The following is a 24,736-nucleotide window of genomic DNA, read 5'->3' on the forward strand; positions in this document are numbered from 1 at the left end:
CAACAAACATCACTAAAAACCTGCTTTTATGCTCTTGGATATTTAAGTTCTCTATGGTAGTGTTTTGTCCTTCCTCTAGGTTTTTTTTTTTTTTTTTTTTTGGTGAGGCAATTGGGGTTAAGCGACTTGCCCAGGGTCACACATCTAGTAAGTGTCAAGTGTCTGAGGCCGGATTTGAACTCAGGTACTCCTGAATCCAAGGCCGGTGCTTTACCACTGCGTCATCTAGCTGCCCACCTCTAGGGTTTTTAAATGAGAGTCCACACATTCTTATAGGATTGGTCTGGGAATAGATTTCCCTATGAACTTGGATGGGAAAAAGAAAGTTACATCTTTAGTCAATTAAGGTGGTGTGGTGGATAGAACATTGGGCTTGGAGTCAGGAATACTTGAGTTCAAAATTCACACTCACTTTTTAGCTGTGTGAAATTGGGCAAGTCATTTAATCTGTTTGCCTCAGTTTTCTCATCTATAAAATGAGGATAATAATAGCATCTACCTCCCAAGGATGTTTTGAGGACCAATTGAGGTAATAATTGTAAGGTATTTAGCACAATGTCTGGAACATAGTAAGTGTTTCATAAATGTTAGCTATTTATTTTTATTATTATTAATTCTCACTAACTTATAGCTGCCCAGAAGCTGCCCCCAGGCTTCAACAAACTACCACATGGGTTTCTGACTCAAAAAAGGCTAAAAATCCCTGCATTTAATTATAAGTTACTAGAGGATCAGATGACATTTCATCTAAATTTTCTATCATCACAGATGGTGAGTGGCAGAATTTGAACTCCAATTCAGGTGATTTGATTTCAATTTCTATGTACTTTCTTTTCTTTTCTTTTCTTTTTTTTTTTTTTTTGCAGGGCAATGAGGGTTAAGTGACTTGCCCAAGGTCACACAGCTAGTAAGTGTCAAGTGTCTAAGACCAGATTTGAACTCAGGTTCTCCTGAATCCAGGGCCGGTGCTTTATCTACTGCGCCACCTAGCTGCCCCTCTATGTACTTTCTACTCTACTGTGATTAGTAGATGAAGATGGATATAATGGAGAATCACATTTAAGTGAGTTATTAGAACCTGTTAAAATTTCCATTGAATCTTTCCCCAGTGCCTTTTTTGAGTCAGAAAAATGCTTTGCAAATCTTAAAGTGCTATATAAATGTTAGCTATTGTTGGGTATCACTGACCTGTGTGAATCTTTTGTAAAAACACCTTTAAGTACCCCAAATTGTTGGAGTGGAAAAGGACACACAGGTAAAGATACATTGTATAAATACAGTTAAGCCCATAAGTTGATCTTAATACAAGTATTCTTAATAACCTCCAGGTCCTTAGTTCTTCTCTTTTATTGCAGGGCATCCACATCATTCTGGTATTTCTCCTTACCTTATCTTACCCAGTCTAGACCTATTGTCAAACATTTAAGTCATTCTATAGTATTCCTTTCAGCATCATTGAACTTCTTAAAAACCATCTCTTTGGTTTTTAGATATATTGACGTATTGATGAATTTACCAAGAAATTAACTTTTTAAAAACCTGAGGTTGAAAGACACTTGCATGGATCTTAAAAGTCATGGCATATAATAGGTTTAAGTATGTTGTTACTCCCCCATCATCAAATATTAATAGCTCTTTACATCCAAATTTTCTTTACCATGTATGACTCAAGTGCCAGTAAGTATGAATTAAGCACCCACTATGTGTCAGGCACTGGAGAATAGAATACAAAGAATAAGACAATCCCTATTCACTTGTACCCTAATGAGGATAAGTAGGAATAAAATATATACAACACAAATAGAAAAAATTTAAAGTAGTTATATATAAATTGTTTCTATGATTCGTTTAGTCATTATCTATCTGTGGAAAACTATTTTTCCTGTGCTTTACTGCAATTGTTTACATATTCTCTTTCCCCCTCTCAGGGTGATGTAGAATGGGGCTTCTATGCACAGGGAGTGGTAATAACAAAAATTCAGAGGCAGAGAAAGAAAAAAAAAGTGTGTCTCAGGATTGGTGAGTAGTTCTGTAGCAGGATTCCTTACTCACTGGTTGTTCATATTGGTGTTACTGGGAACTGATAGATTAAGGAAAATAAAATGATGATCACATCTTCTAAGTTTGTTTTTTTTGTTTGTTTTTAGTGAGGCAGTTGGGGTTAAGTGACTTGCCCAGGGTCACACAGCTAGTAAGTGTTAAGTGTCTGAGGCCGTATTTGAACTCAGGTACTCCTGACTCCAGGTGCTCTATCCACTGTGCCACCTAGCTGCCCCTCACATCTTCTAAGTTTGAATAAAACTTCCACTGGAGTTTCAATGCAGAGACCTCAGGACAAACACACTCATTGTACCTATCTGGAATTATTTCCCTATCTACAAAATCTACGATGCTTTCTAAGATCCTTTTAAACTTCAAGATTCTAAGTTGAAATAATCCAGAGCATTTCTATAGCAAAATGTAGCCAAATTGAATCATATATAATGGTATGATCACTGGCTATTTGAAGAAGATGAAAAATGAAGCTTAAACCCAGCATATTCCAAGGCATCATTTCAGGGCTCTCTTATTTGGGAATATTTTTCAAATTTCAATAGGTGACTTTCGATATGTAACTGATTGTGAGCTGAATGGTTTTTACTTTATTAAATAAAGTTTTATTGTATTTTAAAATGTGAAAACCATTCTTAACTCAGTGACTTTAAAAACAGGTGGTGGGCTGGATTTGGCCCTGGCTGGGTTCATTAATTTGCCAACTCCTGTATTAAATGTTTGATAATATATTTCATATGATACTTTAATGTTTGCAAAGTGCCTTACATACATTTTCTTATTTTATCCTCTTCACAACCCTGTGACATACCTGCTAGCTATTATTATCTCCATTTCAAAGGATAGGAAACTAAGGTCCACAGAGTGACTTATCCATACTTACATAGTAAGTATCTACAATGGAATTAGTGAATTTAAGACTTCTTACTCCAATACCAGAGTTCTATACAATGTTGCCTCTTCATTCTCAGAGGACAGTGTCCCTGGAAACCTTCAGCTATAGAGAAAAACAAAACAAAACATAATAAAACATTATAATTCCAGTAAAAGGAAACATACTGAAGCTAAAAAGTTATTGTGGATAGCTAGAAAGAGATGTGGGAGAGTCCACAATATAAAAGGCTAAATGCAGTTAGAAAGGTGACAGTAGATTTCATTGTTCCTCACTTGTCCCCTAATAACTCAACAACTGTATGTCTCCTACCAGGCAGAACTTACCTATCTAGCCTGCACTATATATGTGTACCTTTTAACATATAGATAAGTATACTATAAGGTCCTTGAAGGTAGCAATGGTCTCTCTTCTATATGTGTTTTCCTAGTGCATAGTACAATGCCTGGAATATAGTAAGTGCTTAATAAATGTTTATTTTGATTGATTGTTGCTGTTTTCTGAACAAATTATTTCATACATTATATTGTCTTCCCAGGTGGATTGTAAGCACCTTGAAGACAAGATAAACCTCATATTTCCTTTGTGACTATACTTTCCACTGTATAATTTTCTATAGAAACAAAAACACAATGGGGGCATCTTATGATTAATTGTGTGATGCTATTCCAGCATAGACCACTGGAATATCACTTTCAGAAGTTTGCCTATTCCCTTATTATACTATCATGAAGGATGACCTCAGTGAATGAGTTTTGTATAGATAAGAAAAATGTGTGCTCCTTAAAGGAAGGTATGACTTTACTTCTATCTCAAATACCTAACATGGTTCCCGGAATAAAGTAAAGGCTTGATTATTGCTCCTCAACCAAAAGCAGGCATATATTGATGTGTTCTCAGCTGTCTATTCTTAGTAATTATTAGGTAACCTCTCTCTCTCCACCTCCATGCCTTAAGTAACTTCCCCTCTTTCAGATATTTGAAGAATCAGCAATCTCAAAATTTTATTGCTTCCACCATGGACCTCTTTTGTATCTATTTGGTATAGTCTAGCTGTTTTTCCTCTCTTGTTTTATTTTATGCCATTTGTTTCTGGTTTTACATAAAGGGAAAATGTCAAGACTGATATAATTTATTTCCTCCTGTAGTATATCCACTTGTCCATTGGGTAAATATCTCAAATGAAGAGTACCAAGAGCTAAGTTAGTGTTTATAAATAAGAAGGTCTTCTGACTAGCAAATCTAGCAATCTTTCCTTTATATTATATCATTTGAGAGTGATCAAGTAGTATAATGTAATATGTTTTCCTGTTTAAGATTTTGCCAAGGATTTTGCATCTTTAAAAGGGCTAGATATAGCTTCCCATGTATAGGAAAAGATTCGGACATCTTTTACTTGAATAATTTTCACTATTATAATCCCAACTCATCTCCTTGGCACTCCTAGCACTATCTTGATTTGTTCACTCTCCCTTTTGCTTTGGAGATAGGAAGAACTGAGTTTAAATCCCATCTCAGAGATTTACTGTTTGAGTGTCCCTGGTCAATTAATTTAACCTCTCTGTGTCTCAGTTTCCTTGTCTGTGAAATGATCGTGAGATGGCCAACCTTCCTCAGAAGTCCATCTGACCACTTACTTTTCCTATGTATATCTGAAGGGCTCACTTTTTAAAGTACTTTGAAAGAAATTCAACCTTAATTTACTTTCCTCCAAGGGAAGGAACTTGAGGCACGGGAAGGAATTCTGCTATCATTAGATAGGTCCAGAAATGTTGAGTTGCACAGGAGGAAAATTCTGACCCCAGAATAGTGTCTCTTGATTGTCTTATGCAGTTCTGAGCCTCTTTTCCAGAGAGTGTACCATTTTAATGAATGATGCTGTGGTTAGCATTGTGGTCTCTGCCCACTTAGGGCCAGCCTGAAGGCAGCAATCTCACTTTCTGTCTTTGGGTAACCCAGTAGTTGAGTTGGGCCATGCCAGCTAAAACACTCAAATGAAGGGTGGAGCACTATGGGAAAAGATATATTTAGCTTTGGGTTAAAACATGCTAAGATTCTTGTGAATTAGTAATTAAAGCGTCTCTTAAAATGGAGACTCCCATGAATAAAGAGGATGAATGAACTGTTTGACTGGATAGTGTTATTTTTAGTCAATGATTTTTCCTTCCTTTAGTCTCATTATGGATCTTAGTGGGTAAAGGAAGGGAAAAAATCCTACATGCTTGCTGTGGGAGTTAAATATTTTCACATATTTCTACATTTTTGAATGGGAGGTTCTAAAACCTTGAGTGTAATTCCAGGTTCAGGGTATGAAGAAAGTAAACTACTAAATAAGGTATACAATATGGCTTTAGGCTAAAGAGGCATGATTTGACATTAAAATCAAAATGGGAAAAAGACAAGCAAAGTTTTGTGTTATAAATCTAACTGTGGTAGAGTTATTTTGCTCAATATCATAAAGAAATGGTATGAGGAAAAACATTTTGATAGGCAATAGATCTCCTATATAATATGGCTTGTTCCAGGAAACGATGTGGTACAGTGTAAAGAACATTGGCTTTGGGGCCAAAATATTTGGGTTCAATTCCTTTCTTTATCATTTACTCCCTTAGTGATATTGGGTGAGTCAAAATCTCTGATCCTTGGTTTTCCCATCTATAAAATGCATTATGTGACTTTTTTTTAAAGTTCCTCCCAGTTTTAAATCTGTGATGTTATTTTTTTTTTTAGTTAGCACATGAATTTGGAAATGCTGCCAGTTAATATTGCATGAGATAAAGGCATGATAAGAGTCAATATTGCATGGTAGGTAGAAGGTTGGCTAGCCTTGTAGACTGGGAGATCGAAATTCTAGTCATCTCTGATGCATAGTGGCTGTATGATTATGAACTAGTCACTTAGCCTCCCCAAGGGCCCTCTCCAAACTGTACGTTGCAAGTTACAAGGGAGCTGTTGAGTTGTGCAGAGTGGTGCATACTGAATAGGTTTGGACATTAAAAAAAGTCTGATATGCCATGTTTAGCCTATGAAGTAGATGTCAGTTTTGTCTTTCACCAACAAATTAAAACAAATATTTTAAAATACCTACTTTTCATAAAGAGACTTGTGGTGGGATTGCATGATACTTGTAATGTATAAGTGTTCTAAGGCAGCTAGGTGGGACAGCAGATAACATGTCAGCCCTGAAGTCAGGAGAACTCATTTTTCTGAGTTCACATTTGGTCTCAGACATTTACTAGCTGTATTACCTTAGGCAAGTCATTTAACCCTGTTTGCCTCATTTCCTCATTGGTAAGAAATGAACTGGAGAAGGAAATGGCAAACCACTCTGCATCTTTGCTAAGAAAACCCTAAATCGGGTCAGAAAGACTTGGATGTAACTGAAACAAGTGACCAACAACAAAAAACCTTCACTAATGTTGCTGCGAGTCATTTAGACTTGGGATAGTTTGAGGAAAAGTCATTACTTGTTCAGCAACTTGCCAAAATATGTTTACCTTCTAAGAAGAGTCTATTTGAGTACTTCATGTATTTTTGTATTGGTTTATGGGCTCTCCTTAGAACTTTGAATCTTATTTATTGAGAGGGTAAAATAAAGACTATCTCATATCCAATATGCATTATTACCTTGTATACCTGTGTAGAAGTTGGAGACCTTATTATACACCTTTGGAAAAGGTAGACAGAAAGAATAAGTATTTACTGAGTACATACTATTTGCTAGGCACTGTGTTAACTTTACAAATATTATCTGGGAAAACATGGACACAAGTTATACTATGAATATATTTCAAGATTTTTCTGGAGTACTCCAGTCAAGGACAATAAGTCAAAGAGAGAAACTGATGTTTTAAGGTCAGGCCCTTGAGATCAAATTGTGTATCTGGGGTTACATCTGGATTTTAGACTTAAAGACTAAAGCCTTCTGCTACTTTGTGTTTAAATTAGGGCAAGTCATATAGACCATTTTTCCCCCTAGGTCTTAATTTCCTGGGATGGGTGTTGGACTACGTTAACTCTACCATATCTTTCAAGTCTAAATACTATTGTCCTGTCTATATTTATCATCTCGACTAGATTGTATGCTTCTTGGGTCAGGGATCACATATTATTTATTTGAAAATCTTGGGCTGTAAGTCTTTGTAGACTTGAAACTAAACATGATTCTCAATTCATCCCTGTATTTTTATTAGATGTTAACACCTTCCCCCCTAACCCATTAAATCTAGCCTAGAGTATTTTTTTTTCTTTCCCTTGTCTGATTTGAATCCATTTTTCACCTATTGAAAGAAACTCTTAGGGACTTAAGAAAAGATGATTCCTGTTCTTGATTTTGGAACACTAGCCTGCCTTAGTTTTTATGACTTTTCAAAGTGCTCAGTAGTACAGCTGGCATGGTAATTCCTAGGTTCTTCCACCTGTAGCAAATAGAACATTTCTCAAATCAAATCAAGAAGAGCCAAGACTTGGGGCGGCTAGGTGGCACAGTGGATAAAGCACCGGCCCTGGGTTCAGGAGTACCTGAGTTCAAATCTGGCCTCAGACACTTGACACTTACTAGCTGTGTGACCCTGGGCAAGTCACTTAACCCCCATTGCCCCGTTAAAAAAAAAAAAAAGAAGAACCAAGACTGGCAAAATAGTAATGTGCACGTAAGACATGTGTCCAGTCACATGATTTAGCAAGAAATAGTGGTACAGTGGAAAGACAAAAGGAGATGGAGTCAGCAGAGCTCAATTCAAATCTTGGTTTTGTCACTTTCAATTCAATAAATCTTTATGAAGTGTCTATCATGAACCAGGTATTATGCTGAGAACAACAACAACAGCAACAACAATAACAGTAAGAGTTTCTGCTCTCAAGGAAGTTGTATTCTACTGAGCATTGGGTAGAAGGAGGTAGATAGAGAGAGAGAGAAAGGGAAATAGATGATATATATATGCATAGATAGATAGATAGATAAGTCCATACAAAATATACACAAGTTAGTTTGTTGGTTATTGGGGCTGGGTAGTCCTCTAACAACTGGTAAATTAGAAAATGCTTGTTGTAGGGGGTGGAAATTGAGCCGAGCCAGGAAGGAAGCTGGGGTTCTCTTGTGTGGAAGTAAGCAAAGAAAGCATTTTAAACCAAAAGCACAAATTCTAGAAATGGATGAAGATGAAGGATGAAATGTCAATACTGGGTGTCTGCCAATAGGCCAGTTTATGTGGAACATAGAGTAAATAAGGAATCATGTATATTATCTGTGTGCATACATGAGGGAATAATTTTGCTTCTTTGGAGAGCAGTTTCTTCATCTGTAAGTTGAGGGATGTTGATTAGATGACCTCTCAGGTCCCTTCCATCTCTGAATCTATGATTCAATGATCCCCTCAGAAAATAAACATATTTGAGGTCTCTAGACAAGCAAATCTCATTACACCCACACTGACTGAAGAACTCAACATATCAGCCTAAAACTTTGTCATAATCTTCTAGAATGAGATCATAGCAGAACCAGAACATTGTACACAGTAATAGCAACAGTATTGGATGATCAACTATGAATGAAAGTTCTTCTCAGCAATACAATGATCTAAGAGAATTCCAAAAAAAATCATGATGGAAAGTCCTCTCCATATCCAAAGAACTAATGGAATCTGAATGAAGATTGAAGCATCCTATTTTTAACTTTATCTATTTTTTTCATATTTTTTTCCTTTGGATCTCTTTCTTCTTTCACAGTATGACTAATATGGAAATGTGTTTTACATGATTGGACGTGTATAATCTATATCAAATTGCTTAGCATCTTAGAGAGGAAAAAGGTAAGGGAGGGAGGGAGAAAATTTGGAACTAAAAAAATTTTTTTAATGCATGTTAAAAATTGTCATTACATGTAATTGGGAAAAATAAAATACTCTAATAAAAAATAGAACGGGATCGTAGATATAAAACTAAAGGAACATTAGAGGTCATCTGTTTTGTTCCCTCTCCCCATTTTACAGCTGAGGAAACTGAGGTCTATAGTGACCTGTCTCAATTCATACAAGTAGTAAATAAGACTTCTCATATACTTTATATTCTACCTTTAAGATGTTTACTTACAGCTATATTGCTTGTATTCAGGATTGGAGTGGAAGGACTGAGAAAGAAATTTAACTAAATATTAGCATTCAGGAAAGCGTGGGACAGATCTATTATAAACTGTAGATAGCACATTATCCAGTCCAGATTAAGGCTCTCTCAAGGACTCCTGAAATATTGTATAATAATGAGAGGTTTCTTAACTAGAGAAGGACCTTAGCTTCCTTTGGGCAAATGCCACACACTACTCCCAAGTTCAGTGAACCAATCCAATCGTAATAAGATCCAGGACTACATTTGTATAGTACACTGAAATACTGAAGTCGGATAGTGGGGTTTCTTTTTAGTGGGCTGATATTTTTTTATTCCCAGAAAACATTTCAGTATTCAGCATAGATTTTCTGATGACTAAATTCTCATATTGCACCCACATTTTTCTTTTCTTTGGGTTAATAAGAATCACAGGGAGAAGTTTTTTCCAGTATTGGTAATGACAGAATTGGTCTTTCATTGTGACTTTTGCAAACTTTGGTCTTGGAGGGATTTTTGCATATTTTGTATGAGTCATAGGTAGAGCTATGACAGAAAGCTGGATTATCTATCTTAAGGTTACTATTCTCTCTGGAGTCCTAAAAGGCTCAGTGATTTCTTTTATTAAACATTTTTCCTTAATCAGACAAATGATTTTAATTGTTATTTTCATGATGTTGGTATTCTCTTCACCCCTTTCCCTTTCTGTCTAGATCTGTCGTTATATGTTGATTAAATTCAGTCTTCAATTGTTCTTGGGTTGTTTCACGTATGTCTCAGAAGCTTTGTATCCCCAACTAAACTGTACATGACTCGAATATGGGGAATATGAGTTAAATATACTTCTTTCCAATCCTCAAGAGCAGCTAACACAATGCTAGGCACATAATTGGTACTCAATGAATTAAATATGCACCTTGTTTTTAGAATGCTATAATTGTCTCACTCCATAGCCTTACTGGCATGGGTGAGTCAGGAGGAGGCATAGTGGATCTGGCCCCTGACCACAATGACACCCTAGTGTAGGGAACTCATATAGCTGCCATAAAAGCACTAAGACATTGGGGAAGATGGATTGAATTATATAGTCATGTCTCTGAGATGTTTTGTATCTTGCTTCTAAATTTGGTATTGATCTTATAGTCTGACCCTTTACTCTTGCAACTTATTTCTGGATTTTATGCCTTGGATTTTGGAGTTCTGAAGAAACTTTGATACTGATCTGGCCTTGTCCTTTGTTTTACACTTACTTGGATACTTATTTAGACCCAACCTCAGTACTCCTTGAAGGGATTTACCCTCCTATACATTCTCCCTTCTCTGTGATCTCACTAGTCAATTAGACATATTGGCTTTATCTTGGGGGCCAATAGGATATGATAATAATTTAGAAATTCTCTCTCTTCTGAAAGGAGTCAAAGCAAAGGCTCTGGACTCTGTCATTATATGTACAGATAAGAGCCCAGTGAAGAAAAGCAACTTTCCATTTCTTCTATATTCAAAATTGCTGGGTTGGGAAGATAGAGATAGAAAAGCCTAGAGCCAAGGTGATATACTAACTGTTCTCTGATCGTACTTTTAGGAAACTGAACATAAGGCATGAAAAGGTCAGCTGCAAGCTTAGAGGTACTCCTCAGAGGGTTTAATGTAGTCATTTTCCTTCTTTAGCCCTACAAAGAACTGAAGGCTGCCTCTTTCTGAAAGCTTTTCTTGTTTTCTCTAGTTTTTACCCAGCCACCATTACTGTGGTTTATTATGTACATATCTTGTATTTACAATATGCTATTGTAGGCTCCTAATAGGATGTGTTGATGATAGATAGGAGTTGTCTCCTTTTTGCATTTGTATCCACAGTACTTAATACTTTTCTGTGCCATAGTTGATTGATTAATTGAGAGAAGATTATGATGGATAATTTCTTTTATGACTTCAACATTCTATTATTCTATCATCTCCTAGTAGATTTGTGTGCATATGTGCATGTGACAGAAAGGGAAGGAGGTAAAGAGGGAGGGAGGATGGAGGGCTAGAGGGAGGGAGGGAGGGAGAGAGAGAGAGAGAGAGAGAGAGAGAGAGAGAGAGAGAGAGAGAGAGAGAGAGAGATTCCTTTACTCCAGTACAACTTTACCTAGTATGGGCAGTAGAGGGGAAAATTCTATCTCTATTCTCCCCTCACTATTAATTCTAATTATTAATTCTAATTTCCATATTAGAAAGGGAGCCTAATGTACCTATACCTTCAAGCTAGCTCAGAGGATCCCAGGATCATTGAGTTTGGAGCTGTAAAGAAACTTAAAGGGTGTCTAATCTAATCCACTCATTTTTAAAAGGAGGGAATTGCAAGCTAGAGAGGTTACATTACTTGTCTAAGGTCATAAAAGCAATAAATAGCAGAGCCAGGATTTGATCCCAAATCCTCTAATTCTGTAATCTTCTCCCATTACATGGTGGAAAGCACTCCGAACTTATGCCTGGCAAGGTTCCTTGTGAATAATAGGCATTTAGTAAATGTTTATTAAATTGGATTGAAGGGGGAATGCAATGAATTGGCTTGCCATTAATAGAAAGATGAAAGTTTAAAAAAGGAGTATTTTGGGGAAGAAAGAATTTGGGACATGTTGTGATCAAGGTGCTGCAGAGATATCCAGATGGAGATACTAACTCAATTGGTATTTGAAAATAGGGGTCTAGAGGACAGAGAACTTAGGCATCAATAGACTATCTTCATTACATTAACACATCTGTTATTTCTCTCAGGGGAAAAATGTCATCATGGATGAGTGCTAGACTTGGAGTTTGATTCAAATCTCATATCTAACAATTACTAGGCAACTCATCTTCCTTCTTCAAGCCTTAGTTTCCCCATCTGCAAAGTAACTGTAGTACCTTCATTACAAGGTTAATGAGAGGCCAAAATAAGATAATGAATGCAAAGTCTTTTATAAACTTTCCAGTACTTTATAAGTGTTATATTATTATCATGTTATCATAAATGTCAATTATTAGCATCCTTATGTCACATCATACTTAGTTGGACCTAGCCCAGATATTTAAGCAACATGACCTCCTTGAGAGGATGACTTTAGGCTAGTGATAAAGTCTAGAGACCTGTTATTTTAATGGCATACATACCCTCAACTACAAATTAAGGTTGACACCTTATCTGGAACTTATAGTTATAGAGACTTAGAGTGCACTGTGGTGAAGTGGATAGAGAATATGTCTGGAAGCCAGGAATACTTGGATTCAAGGCTGCCCCATATCAAGTAGACATTTCTTCAAGTAGCATAGACTAATTTAAATTAGAGGAGATTACTTCAGTTAAATTCCTTGATTAATCTTATCATTCCCAAGTCAATAAATCCATTGACATGATTAATAGAAGAAGCCACAGGACTCCTTTGGTTCAGCTAATGTGTTTTGGTAGAGTCCTTGAGCTAAAGGATCTTTTCTTTGTTGCAAGCCAGAAGTTTCTTGATTGGGTGGTAGGAGATTAGACTAACTTACATATATTCCATACCAATTTTAGCAAAGATCTGCTATTTTACTTCCTGGTGACTCACAGAATCTATCTTTTGGCCCTGGATGTTTTGATAAAATAAGTGGAATTTCATTCAGTTATAGAAGTAAAACATCACAATGATACTTTGATGATATGAAATCATTTTAAGAATCTTGGTATGTGAATTTTTTTAGATTCTTAGAAATTCCTAGCATTTTTATTCTTGGAATAACCTCATTTAGTTTTGTGTTTTAAAATACACTTTTATCTGTTATATTTTACTTGATCTGGAAAATTTACAGTGTTCTATGGTGAAAACATTAAACATTTGATTTTATCTTAAAAGTATAGGAAGAAGTTGCAGGAGAAATTGGGCTTCTCTAGGAGTTTCTTTGAAAGATAAGAACTGAGATTCCCCAAAGCAGCATGGGAAAGCAGCAATTGAGAGTTAGACCTATGGTGTTCAGAGGCATCAAGCTGCTTAGACTATCACTCCACCTAGAAACATGCACATAGCCCTAGGGGAATAGGCTAGTGTCTGGTTACACTCTGGAGTCAAGGGCATCTTGGATATTAGATGTGGCAGAAGCTTGGGGGAAGGAGGGGAGGGGAGATGTTTTTCTCTTTAAACCATTACTTAATTCATTTTTTTCCCCTAACTGTACTCTTGTGGCTGGGTTCCTCCCCACTGAAATATCCTTAAAGCATCTGGGGGCTACTGCCTCAAATGAAGGCTTCCTTGTGGTTAAATTTGTGATAGAATAAAACAGTCCTATTCTTTAGAGAAAATATGCTTTAAAAATACATTACATGAATTATTTTAATTTTCAGCATAATTTTTAACAATAATGTTTATATAACTTTAAAAATATGCTGTTCCATGCAGAAACATTTTTAAAATGTGCCAGTTTTTACTTTAAAAAATACTTATAGAAAGGGATTTATCATTTTAAGGAAATGTGCCAATTTATTTGCTTTTCCCAGAAATGCTGAAAAGCATTCATTAAAACCATCTGATTTCTTTCAGATTTTTACTTCAAATCCCACTGGTTTATAAAATATAATGACTAGATGGAGGTCAATGGTAGAGAAAATGTAACCTTGCCTTCTCTCCTGGTTGTGGACTATATGGCTTTGAAGCCAAATATGTATAATCAAATTCTGAGGAATTCTTAGCATGCCAACCTTTGGAGTAAAAGTAGTTTATTCTTACTGATGAAAATCACTTCTACTGTCATAATGATCTGCTTAAATGATTTTGGGGACCAACTTTACAACATTTCTTTTCCTATGTAATCAGTGGTTGTTTGTGTGATTTCCATTTTTTCAGGGGGGACTTGCCCTTTAAAAGAAGTACCTTCTGAGACAAATGATTCTGAGTGGGTATCTATAGTGGGCTCAGTTCTCTTTTCCTGAACATTACCTCCTTCCCCCTAATAGTTGTACCTTATTATTATTATTTTTGATCTAGACCTGTGATTTATTAGGGTGGGGAATGTCTCAGTGAGGAAACCCCCTTTTCCAGGATAGATCAATAACTGATGTTCACCTTCCAGTTTTTGTAAGTTGCCTCGGATTCTGGGAAATTAAATGATTTGGTCAAGGTCACATGGTCAACATGTGTCAGAGATTTGAACCTAGGTCTATCTAACCTCGAGGCTGGCTCTTTGTCCAACACAACACATTGCTTCTCTCCTCATTTGTAGTTTAGAAAACTAAAATGTATTGATTTGATTCTTCCATATGCTTGCCCCACAATCTTTCAAGACATTTAAAAGAGTTTGTTTTGTTAATTTACACATATGCACTAATTTAAAAGGAAAAAAAGGAATATGCAAAGTTAATCAGTGTCTTGAAAAATACTTTCTTCTCATGTCTTGCTTTGATTTTCATGAAAAGTAACAAACTAATGGCAGTTGTTTTTGGTGATGTTTCAGACCAAAATCACTCTATTAGTAATTGTGGAAACCTTGTGACTTATCAAGTTTTGGAGTCGATAAAGAGACTGTATTTTCTTCTGCAAAATTAATTTTTTAAAAGATTTCCCCATCTCCATTTTATTCCCCGGTTTAGGGTATGGTAAACTTCATAGATTCCTTTTCTTGCTGAAGTTTAGAATTCAAATAGAAATCTTTCAAAGTATCTCTTTATAGTCCTTTTCCATTTAATACTTTTCACAGTGCTTGTCAGGAAGACCTGGATTTAAACTTCACCTTTGATGAGTTTGGGCTCTGTGCCTATGGTAAAGTTAAAAATCTCTAAGACTGTAAATTGCAGAGAAGATGACAACCTGCATTAATAGAAGCAAGTTTTCTCACCTAGGGGTTCTTTATGCCAATGAAATCATAGGGATAAACCTGTTAAGTAATTTTGCAACATTTATTTTCAGTTATTTTGTAGTGACTTCTTTCCATCTCCATTGTTTTAGTTACTGTTGCTTTCTTGCCTCAGTCTTTGTCACTTTGGATCAATTCACATCTTTCCATATTTCTCTATTCTTCATATCCATAATTTCTTACAGAACAGTAATATTCCATTACATTTTTGTACTACAAATTGCTTAGCCACTCCCCAATTAATAAGCATTTTCTTTTCCCTGCCCCAATTCTTTGATACCACAAAAAATACTGCTATAAGTATTTTGGTGTATGTGGAATCCTTTCTTAAAATCAAGGATCTCCTTGGAGTTTATCTCTAGCAATGAAGTCTGTAGGGTCACAGGGCATGAATATTTTGCTCACTTTAATTGTGGAGTTCCAAATTGCTTTCCAAGATGGTTGTACTAATTTGAAGTTTGAATAATAATGTATTAGCATGTCTTTCTTCCCTCAAGTTATTCAACTTTGACTACTCTCATTGTTTACCATTTGAATCAATATATCAGTTGTGAGGTGAAACTTGAGGGTTGTTTCGATGTCCATTTCTTTTATTATTTGTGATGTGGAACATTCTTTCATGGAATTGTGAGTACTTTGTAATTCTTCCTCTTTGCCATGATTCTTCTTTTTGTCTGAAAACCATTTTTCTATTGAGGAATGGATTTTGAGCTTATATATTTATTATTTATAGATTTTGAATATCAGATCCTTATGGGATATGTGATAGAAAAATATGTATGTATATATGTATGTATATATATATATTTTTTTTCCTACTTGACCACTTCTTATTCCAGATGCACAAATTTTATTTTGTGTAAGCCCTTTTTAATTTCATATAATCAGAATTGTCATTCCTTTGTAACTATGTCTGTCATTCGTTTGGTTACGAATTTATTGCCTACTCATAGCTGTGAAAGGTTTCTTCTAATTTTTAATATGATCTTTAATATTTAGATAGCATATCATTTTATTTTTTATGGAATATTATATAATATATTGGTCTAAACCTAATTCTTCCAGGTTGTTTTCTAGTTTCCCTAGTGGTTCTTATCAAATAAGAATCTTCCTAAATAATTCATGTCTAGAGATTTATCAAATATTAGATTAGTGCATGCCATTATTTTTTTTCTTCTTTGTCTAGTCTTGTGTTCTCTTCTGTTCATTTAAGGAAATACTTCAATAACCCCTTCCCTTCCCTTCCCTTCCCTTCCCTTCCCTTCCCTTCCCTTCCCTTCCCTTCCCTTCCCTTCCCTTCCCTTCCCTTCCCTTCCCTTCCCTTCCCTTCCCTTCCCTTCCCTTCCCTTCCCTTCCCTTCCCTTCCCTTCCCTTCCCTTCCCTTCCCTTCCCTTCCCTTCCCTTCCCTTCCCTTCCCTTCCCTTCCCTTCCCTTCCCTTCCCTTCCCTTCCCTTCCCTTCCCTTCCCTTCCCTTCCCTTCCCTTCCCTTCCCTTCCCTTCCCTTCCCTTCCCTTCCCTTCCCTTCCCTTCCCTTCCCTTCCCTTCCCTTCCCTTCCCTTCCCTTCCCTTCCCTTCCCTTCCCTTTACTTCACCAGGAGTTGAATGACATATGTCGTTGTCAGTTGAAAATTATGACTGGTCATTGCATTGATTGAGTGTTTCAAAGTTTCTCTTTACAGTGTTGTTATTGCATAAATTGTTCTCTTGGTTCTATTCATTTCACTTTGACTCAGTTCATACAAGTCTTCCCATATTTCTATGAAATTATCTTTTTCATCATTTCCATTTGATTATATGCATATGTCACAATTTGTTTAGCCATGTTCTTATTGATAGGCACCCTTATTATTTCAAATTCTTTGTTGTGACAAAAGAAGTGTGTTTACACACAAACACACATACATATATAATCTGTGATGCTGATTGGATAGTAAATATTTTATGTAAAATATAGAAATATATATATGTATATTTCTATATATGTATGTGATGTGTATGTTTATATGTATTTATATACATTGTTAAAAGGATTAATTTGTAAATATATAGATAAAATATATTGATCACATATATAAATATATATACATATATTTACAAATGAATTTTTTGATTTTGATCTCTTTGGGATATAGCCTTAGGTGATAGTATATATGAGTCAAAAAGTAGGCTCAGTTCAGTGGCTTTTGGGATTTAATTCTAAATCACTTTCCAGAATAGGTAGAGCAAGTAATATTTTCCTCCATCAATAGTGTTTAGTGTGCCTGTTTTTCAACAACCCCTCAACAATTGTCATTTTCTTTTTAAAAAATCTTTGTAAGGGCAACTAGGTGGCACAGTGGATAAAGCACCAGCCTGGGATTCAGGAGGACCTGAGTTCAAATCCAGCCTCAGACACTTGACACTTACTAGCTGTGTGACCCTGGGCAAGTCACTTAACCCCCATTGCCTCACCAAAAAAAAATCTTTGTAAATTTAGCAGGCTCAAGGTGATAGAACTTGAGTTGTTTTAATTTTCCTTACTCTGATTATTAATTATTTGAGTATTTATTCATATGATTATTGATTGTTCTTTTTTTTTTTCTTTTGAGAGCTGCCTGTCCGTATTTTTTCACCATTTTTCTATTTGGTAAAATGACTGCCATTCTTATATATTTGAATCAGTTCTTTATATGCCCCAGAGAGTAGACCTTTTCAGAGAAACTTATTAACAAGGTTTTCAACTCAGCTAATAGTTTCCCTTCTAATTCTGCCTGCATTGATTTTATTTGTATAGGAACTTTTCAATTTTGTGTAATCAAAGTTACCTACTTTATTTTGTATGATTCTATCTCCTGACTAGTCAAGAATTCTTCCCCAATCCACAAATTATATATCCTATATACTTTTTCATGTAACCTTTTATAACTAGGTCATTCCTCTCTTTGGACTTTATTGTCATATATGATGTGAGATAGTTTGCTTAAATTTTTAACAATTTTCCCTGGAGTTTTTTCAGAAAGTGAATTCTTATTCAAGTACTTTCGGATTGAAGTTATTGACTATCATATTATTATGTTCATTTGCTTTTGTCCTTTATGCACCAAATCTGTTCCACTGATCTTTCTTTGCCATTTTTTAAAAAACAAAAGCAAATAGTGTTGATGATTACTACTTTATAGTTTAATTTGAAATTATATACAAATAGGATTCATTCCTTACCCATTTTTCTTTATTTCCTTTGACATTAATGATTGTTTCTTCAGATGTATTTTCCCTTCTACATTTTAACAGTAATCATTTGGTATTTTGATTGGTATGGCACTGAACAACTAAATTGATTTAGATAGCATTATGATCTTTTATTACACTGGCATAGTCCTACCATTGGCAATGAATATCTCTTAAGTTATTTAGGTCTATCTCTATTTCAGTAAGAAGTGTTTTGTAGTTTTATTCATAAAGTTACTATGTCTGCCTTGGTAGGTAAACATGGATTTAAATCTTGATTGCATTTCTAGAGGTAACAACAAATGGGATTTCTACAAAGGTGGTAACAGGTATTCTCTTAGTAGACATATAGCATGATGAATGGATCCTGGGATTTGGAATCAGGATACTGTAAATTCAAATACTGCCTTGGTCACTTATTAGCTGCAAGAGGCAAGTCACTTTATCTCTATGAGTTTTGGCCTTTTCATTTGCCAAATGGGGATTATATCTTAACTACTTACCTCAGAGGGGAGTGAGATAATATAAACAAAAGCTTCAAAAACCTTATAATAGCCTATACACATTTCTTCTTCTTCTTCTTCTTCTTCTTCTTCTTCTTCTTCTTCTTCTTCTTCTTCTTCTTCTTCTTCTTCTTCTTCTTCTTCTCCTTTTTCTCTGCTTCCTCCTTCTCCTCTTTTTTCATTCTCCTCTTCCTTCTTCTTCTCCACCTCTTCCTCCTTCTCATCTTCCTCCTCCCCCTCTTTCTGCTTCTCCTCTGCCAGCTTCATTTGTTTGATGTCATTTGAAGTGGCATCAGTCTCAAATAGTAAAGGATTTCTGTGACTGTATTGGCTTAGAAAACCATACATTAATGTTATCTATGTTGTATTGCATTTTTACTTATTTTATTACTTATTTTCCAATTACATTTTAATCTGATGCAGGAATGCTAGGGAGTTTTGGGAGCCTCATGAGGCTTGGGGCCCTCAAGTTTGACACATGTGTTAAAAAAACAGCCTATCCTGAGGTCTAAGAAAGGAAAGTATTCATTCTCATTGTACACCACAGGTGGGAAGGAACTTGGAAGGTCTCTTCTATTTCATCCCCAAGCCCTACTCCTCTCCATTTTAGTCAGAGCCACACATAAGCTATCCATCACAGACCTTTTCTTCCTCCATCCCCTTCAATGTCATCTACACATTTTATGAGCCTGCTTTTAATTCCATTGCCATGTCTTCACATCTCTACAGTCAAAGTAAGATATTATTTATATTGAAGAAGAGATAAGTATGAGTTCAGCTCCCTTGAGAGAGTTGAATCATTTTTAACAAGATGTAGCCATCAACCTGTACATGTGGTATTAATAAAATTATAGTTCCCCTGCCCCTCTACCACACACACACACACACACACACACACACACACACACACACACACACACACACACACACACAAGCACAATAATGACTAGCATTTATAGAGCACGTTAAGGTTTGCAAAATGTTTCACAAGTGTTGTCTCATTTGATCCTCACAACAGTACTGGGAGATGGGTGCTATTGTTATGCCCTTTCTACAGATGAGGACACTGTGAAAATTGACTTGTTCAGGGTCACACAACTAGTATCTGAGGTGGGATTAGAAAGTCAGGTCTTTATTCCAAGTCCAACTGCCTCTTCCTCCGCCTAATGACCTGGCCATTTACTGTACCCCAAGAACAGAATTCTAGACTTCAAATTTGAGTGCTGCTTTACTTTTTAAAATATTGTGCTTAACAATTTTATTTTGAGATATTGGCTTGATGAGCCAGAGGTGAGAAGGGCAAAGGTATTCATAGACCTAAAGCAGGAAGGGACCTTTATAGGCCATGCAGTTTAATGACCCCTTAATTTACAGTTGTGGAAATTGAGGCAGATGGAAGTTAAGTGACTTGCCCAACATGATACAGGTAGTGACAGAGATGGTATTCGTACCCAGGTCCTCATTATCTAAAGCTAGGACTTTCTCATTGTACCCGCAACTGGAAGTTTAGCACCTAACTAGTTATCCTGTAGTCATAAGATCAGTGCAATGGCCTCTGGCAAAGGACTCCAGAATCTTCCTGGCTCACAGACAATAACAATAAACGAGAAGGAGGCAATGGACCATTTGAGACATCGATCAAGTGTGAGTGAAAGGTGCAAGAAGTAAAAATAATAAAAATAAAGTTAGCATCCGTGCTCTGACTGTTGGAGACTTGGACAGATTTTGCTCTATTTTGCTTGCAGAAACACTGTTAAACACCATCTCTCTGTTTATACTCTTCAGCTGTGCTTCTGAGATAGTCATCATAGAAAGCCACCTAAACCACAGTTTTCATCTACTGGAGTATAACCCAGTCCCTTGCACTAAATGACAGACTTATATTCATCTAATTGTGCCTTGTGTATTTCATATAATTTGCCATCTATATAGTCAGGAATATACATGCTTGCCTCTGTTTGCTGTCTCCACTTATGTTTCCTTTAAGGCTTCCCCATAATTTGTTAGTGGAATAAATCAGCATTTACATCTTACTTAATGACCATGTACAGTCATCTAACATTATCTCACCTCCTTTGCAGGCAGTATTTAAAGTTGTTTGGAAGTTCTTTTTAACATCACCTTTTGGCTTGTCAAAAAACTGAATGGCCTGGAGGATAAAGAATGAAACTTGGCAACAAGATTAATAAATTTGAATCATTATCTCACCATTTCATTCTTGTCTAACCTAGGGGAAAAGTGACTTAACTTTTTTTTTTCTAGTGAGGCAATTGGGGTTAAGTGACTTGCCCAGGGTCACATAGCTAGTAAGTGTTAAGTGTCTGAGACTGGATTTGAACTCAGGTACTCCAGCTGTCCCTTAACTTTTTTTTAACTTGTTTTTTTCTAGTTTTTGATGAAGTGCCATCAGATACCAAATGATATATTCTTCATCAGTTCATTCAATTCAATTCAACAAGCATTTATTAAGTTTTTACAATGTGCCAGGCAATACAAAGACAAAAATGAAAACTATCAAAGATTTTACATTAACAATGAGACAATATATTATATTACAGAAATTGTGGATGGATTATAATCTGGTTAGTATTAGCCAAAGCATTGTGTTAACTTCAAGGTATAATGGAAAGAACATAGAATTTAGAGTCAGAAGGCCTGGGTTCAAATCCTAACTCGGTCTTGGGAAAAGCCTTGGGCCTCAGCTTCCTCATCGGCAAAATGAGTGGGTTAGATGATACGATTTTTTTTTTTTAGTGAGGCAATTGGGGTTAAGTGACTTGCCCAGGGTCACACAGCTAGTAAGTGTTAAGTGTCTGAGGCCGGATTTGAACTCAGGTACTCCTGACTCCAGGGCCAGTGCTCTATCCACTGTGCCACCTAGCTGCCCTAGATGATATGATTTTTAAGGGATCTTCTAATTCTAAATCCTGTAATTTTGTGGTCATGGAAGGCAATATGATCTAGGAGAAAGATCACTTGACTTGGAGTCAAAGGAGAGCTGGGTTTGAATTCTGTCTCTAACAATAAGCATATTGTATCTATCTCACAGGTGTTGTGAGAATCAAATAAAAGAAGAAATACAGAATGCTTTGAAAACCTCAACATAGGATATAAATGTTATTTATATTGTTGTCATTCTTATTTTCCTGAAATTGTTTAAAAAATTTCAGGCTGAGCTTCTTCACATTTCTGAAACCTATTGGTAGAATCTGAAAATATACCCAGGGGTATGCTAGAGTCGGCTCAGACTGGCTGTGAAGAGCCAGGTGTTAAATTTTCACTGTGAATATTTATGCATTGGAAATTGGTAAATAGTACAAATTGGGGCTTTATTTATTTTTGTTAATAATCTAAATTTAAGAAAGTGAAGAAGAAATTGATAATAAAGCAAATTAAGTTTAAAGTTGTTAGATGCACTTTTTCCCCCTCGAGAGTTGTTCAGTACATCCCTGATTACACTACTATGAGGCATTCAATATTCCAACAAAAAGGAAGGAGGGAAGTAAACTTCAAGTAATAGCATTTTTTGAACCAGAGGAGGCCCAGTAATGAGAAAAATTTGTATGTACTAAAAGAAACTGAGGGAGTTGAGTGACAGTAGAAGGGAGATATAGTTGGAAAAATACTATAATGAAAAAGTGAAGAGATAGATGGGCTTACAACTCCCAATAAACATAGAAAATCCTAAAATAAGTGTACTCTTATACCAAAGTGCCATTTTCCTTATCCAGTGCTCTGCTCTGATTTCAACCCTATCTCCAGGAGATTTGTTACACAGTGAGGGGCCCTGAAGACTTGGAGTAGGGGTTAGTAGTTGGGTCCTGAGGACTCCAGTCATCTAAAGTCAGGTTCCCGTTTTCTGACTCAAGACACTTGAAAAGAAGTAGAAGACAGTGCACTAATGAAGCCCTAACCCATTGGGGGTACTAGTCTCTTTTAAGGCCAAGACAGATCATACTCATCAGTGGAGGGTGGTTTGGAGTCTTCTGTGAGACTCCAAGTTGTCCCTTAAAGGGAAGCATTTCACTGGGAGTCTCCAGTGGAATAATTTGTTCTCAGAGTTCTAGTTATTGCTTGAAGTCTTCATAAATCACTTGACCTTTCTTGAACTTTCCTGGTCTTGATGGAAGAAGGATTGACTTAAATTCAAATCCCGTCTCTGACACTACTCACTCACTGTTTGATCCTGTGCATGACATTTGACTTTTCTGTACCTCAGTTTGCTCATGTGTAAAATGAGACAGTGCACTATCTACCTTTCAGAGTATCTGTGAGGGAAGTGATTTATAAACTTTAAAGTACTAGATAAATATGATTATCTGGTCTTAATCCAGCCTACTGACTGACCACCTCTGTTGTTTTGTTACCCACTGAGTCACATGGTTTTGTGATGACATTGGTCATGCCTTAACTAGATCTTAGACCTTAGCCTTCTTTTGAACTGACAGCTTAGCTTCCATGTATCTGACCAAATAACTGCCCAAGTCCTGCAACCACAATACCTTAAACTCTGGTCCCTCTCACCTTTCGATTGTAAATAGCAACATCTACTGAAACCTTTCTGGCCCATCTTGCCTCTGAAATCAAACAAGCAATCCAGTAGTATTTATTAAACATGGTTAGATACCACAGAGTAGGTATTAATTCCATATATGTATTGTAAAGACCACTAGGACATCTTCCATCCTTATCAAGGGGAGTGTTAACCTTCTCTCCCTTGATACAATATGGGTTAGCTAGGTAGCATAGTGGATGGAGCACTGGTCCTAAAGTTGAGAGAACCTGATTTCAAATCTCACCTCAGACACTTAGTAGCCGTGTAACCCTGGGAAAGTCACTTAACCCCAGTTACCTTAAACATCTGGGGCCCTCTTCAGTCATTCTGATATCTATCTTGCCATTGGACCCAGATGGCTCTGGAGGAGAGAGTGAGGTTTGTGGCCTTGCACAATCCTCCCTCACTTAATTTAGTGCAAATCATGACATCACCGCATGTCATGGTCCTCTTCAGGAACAAAGGGCAAACAACATTTATCAAGCACCTCCTATGTGCCCAGGCTTATGGTAGGTACTGAGGATGCAATGACAAAAGCAAAATAGGCTGTCCACAGGGAGCTTACATTCTAATGGGAAAATGTTTGGGTTTCTACTTCCTTAAGCCCTGATCCACTTGGCCCATTCTGTGTCTCAGCATGCTTTGGGGCTGAGAGTCATTTTAATTTCTTTCTTGTGAAATATAGTCAACTCAGTTCCCTGGGGCATTATTTTCTCCCTATAGAAATATATTTTCACCAAATTCTATGATAGAAACCATTAAAAAATTAAATTTGACTAACAGCTAATCTATATCATCAATTCTATATATGGAACAATGTGCAATCTTTAAATTATTGCCTACGGTTTTATAAAATCCTTATGAATTCTTGAATGAAAATCACCATATACATATTATAAATTGTCATTTATGATTAATTAGAGCCTTGGTAATTTTAATAGACTTTCCTTGATAAATGTCTACCAACAACAACAAAAAATAATAGTGGTAATAATAATAATAGCTTGCACTATAGCACTTTACAAAGTAAAAAAAAAATTACTTTTATAGTTATAAGGATGTAGTGGAAAAACCGGTGGATTCATAAACAGGATTCCCTTCTGACACTATTTGTAGGACATCAAGTGAATCACTACAAATATCTAGGACTTAGTTTCCTTATCTAGGATGTAATAGAACAACAAAGATTTTCTACCCACCAGGAGGCAGGGGACCCCAGCATCCTTTAACATGTAAAATGAAAGGTTTGGCCTAGTTGGGATTTCTTCTAGTTCTAAATCCTATGATCTCATTATGCCATTTTCTCCCTTGGCATGCATATACTTTCCTTGTAAAATCTTTTTCTTATTCATTATTGTTATTCTATGATCTATTTCTGAAGGAAGACTTGTGGTTGGTCAGCACATCATTGTCTTTTTTATTTACAGTAGGTACTATATTTATGCATGGCCCAGATTCTCTTTTTTTGTCAGCAATGAAAGAGGCATTGTTTATTGGTTGAATAGAGGTCTTTAATATATATTAATAGGTAGAGCTCAAGTTTCAGGATGGTTTTGAAAGGCATTTTTATTGCTCATTTTAGACACAGTA

At 36.1% G+C, this 24,736-nt stretch overlaps 1 pseudogene; it reads right to left on the minus strand.

The window, feature by feature from the left end:
• Positions 1-23,202: 23,202 nt before the first annotated feature.
• On the minus strand, positions 23,203-23,320 carry LOC122727172 (annotated as a pseudogene).
• Positions 23,321-24,736: the final 1,416 nt, after the last annotated feature.

Source organism: Dromiciops gliroides, chromosome 4 (genome assembly GCF_019393635.1).
Source record: "Dromiciops gliroides isolate mDroGli1 chromosome 4, mDroGli1.pri, whole genome shotgun sequence".
NCBI lineage: Eukaryota > Metazoa > Chordata > Mammalia > Microbiotheria > Microbiotheriidae > Dromiciops > Dromiciops gliroides.